The following is a 2500-nucleotide window of genomic DNA, read 5'->3' as shown; positions in this document are numbered from 1 at the left end:
TCCCATGTTATATGGCACAACTGCGCGCCAGTACTTGACCAGCCAAAGTGAGTGAGAACGGCGCTGCTTCAGGTGTACCCAGATATTAGCGATATACCTGACATTACACCTGATGAGAAATGTAGGGAACACCCTTGCTTATGGCAGGTAAAATGTATTGATATGCATATATATATATATATATATATATATATATATATATATATATATAAATACACATATATAAGTACACACACACAGATTTGCCCCACCATACAATAGTTCATCGAATAATTGATTACAACTTCCTTTGTTTTCGTCAATGAACCACACAAACACACACACCTATATGTGGCACACTGCATATCCACATACGAATTTTAATTTATTTTGTTTTATACGAACCACTGTAAATAGACGAGTATACCATACTGAACACTTACCATACCTTCGATAGCTCAGTTGGTAGAGCGGTGGACTGTAGTTGGTTCGGAAGCAGACATCCATAGGTCACTGGTTCGAATCCGGTTCGAAGGAGAGTTTTATTTGTGAAAACCAATGTATTTGTTCCAGTTTGATGATTGTTGTGCATACGAGTCATTGTTCTACGGACTTGAGGAATTGAGGGTTCTACAGGTGATAAGGGGGTGGGGGGTTAATGCTTCTACAGGTAATAGGAGCTTAATTTAATGGTTCTACAGGTGATGAGAGATCGGTCACTGGATTATTATTATTATCATATATTTATTTATTTATTCATTTTTTACCTGGGATACTTTTTTTTTTTTTTTTTTTTTTTTTTTTCTTTCTTTTTAAGAATTGATAAACTGACTGAGAATGATTCAGGTAGATTACGTTAATTTATGACACTCACATCACTTACACTCACTGAAGTAAATGTTTCGAATTCCTGTACTTCACGGATCGTGTTATTGGTATCGACTGTATTTGTTCTCACGCCCATTTATCAAAATATTCGGGACTAATTGCCCGGAAAGACCCCTACACACACACACACACGCACACACACACGCACACACACACACACGCACGCACGCACACACACACATACACACACACACACACAAACACACACACACACACACACACACACAATATTGGCTTAGTTGGGGATGACATATATTATATCAGAAGCAGGGCAAAGTATGAAACGTTGTATATTGTAAAAAAAAAAAAAGAAAGAAAGAAAGAAAGAAAGAAAGAAAGAAAGAAAGAAAGAAAGAAAGAAAGAAAGAAAGAAAGAAAGCAAAAAAGAATATATAATATGACCATCAAAGGGATTTACACTAACTGAAGGCTGCTAACCCTCAGTGTCCTTAAAAAACAACATCCTCTAAGTTTACAGAGCAGGAGGAAGTGTAAATTATTAACCTGTTAGGATCTGACCGCATTTCCCGGCCGCCTTAAACCTGCACAGGAATCCAGTGAGCCCGCACAGGGACTTATTAAGTAAGGGCGAGGATAACCTAAGTTCCCTCATCCTTTTGAGGTGTAATTTTACTTTTGTCTCCATAAACGTGTCAAAGTCAAAGTCAAGGGAATCCATAAGCGTAGCAGAACACGTAGAGAGCCTCGTGGTTGCCGTATCTCTCCCAGAGAAACACGTGCTGTGACTTGGAACTTCCATCACACCCTATTATTGATTCCTTCTAATACCATTTTTCTTCTTTTTTATGGTTTTCTAGTTTTCGAGTGGAACCGGTTTTGCTAATTGGATCTACTCGTGGGTGGAGAGCCTGACAGAAGCGCCGCACCTGGTAAAAAAACGTATCCTTTTAACTGTTCCAAAACTTTCCTCTGAAAGACTAGTTTTGCTTCTATTGTTGTGTTCACTCAAGAGATGGCACTGCACTCAGCTTGTTATGAGACATCGAATGCCATCTATTGTCAGAAATTGGGATACTATCCTCTGTATTTTTCCCTCTCCCTGTCTTCTCTTTTCTTTCGTTTCCTTCCATTCCTCCTCCCACCGTAATAACCATGGTGAACTCCACTGTACTATTAATAAATTTACCGAATGCGGTATATATAATAGTCAGGATAGATATATAAGGTTTGTTTTTCTCTTGACTTTAAAATATATTACAAATTGTCACACATATTTGACGAGACATGGCTTCCCACTGAATCATATGACAATGAAAACCTAAATAAAAAGTAAACACGAATTTACCATAGTCTGCGCCGTAAAATACCATGCCGTTTTCTGTCTCTTACGCACGTGCGTTGTGTCTCGCCGATGGTATTCTTAAGAAAAGATAATTTCTTTTATTTTATCACGTGTTTTATCATTTTATCACATGATACTTTGTCACCTTATTCAAATTAGCCTTGAAGTAATGTACTAAAGAAGTGGAAGACAATGGAAGCTAAAACAAGGTGTGATGGTGAAACAATTTTCTCGTCCAGATGCAGAGCGAATATATATATATATTTTTTTTCGTCGTATATTTAGTCACACTTTCAAATTACTGTCAATTAGCATAAAATATATGGGTAT

At 37.4% G+C, this 2500-nt stretch overlaps 1 non-coding gene across 1 annotated transcript; it reads left to right on the top strand.

The window, feature by feature from the left end:
- The first annotated feature begins 426 nt into the window (after nt 1-426).
- On the top strand, nt 427-516 carry TRNAY-GUA (transfer RNA tyrosine (anticodon GUA)). The gene is given in 2 exon segments: nt 427-463; nt 481-516. It is a non-coding gene; the product is annotated as a tRNA-Tyr (tRNA).
- Nucleotides 517-2500: the final 1984 nt, after the last annotated feature.

Source organism: Penaeus vannamei, chromosome 13 (assembly GCF_042767895.1).
Source record: "Penaeus vannamei isolate JL-2024 chromosome 13, ASM4276789v1, whole genome shotgun sequence".
Classification (NCBI taxonomy): Eukaryota; Metazoa; Arthropoda; class Malacostraca; order Decapoda; family Penaeidae; genus Penaeus; species Penaeus vannamei.
This window is presented reverse-complemented; position numbering and strand designations above follow the sequence as displayed.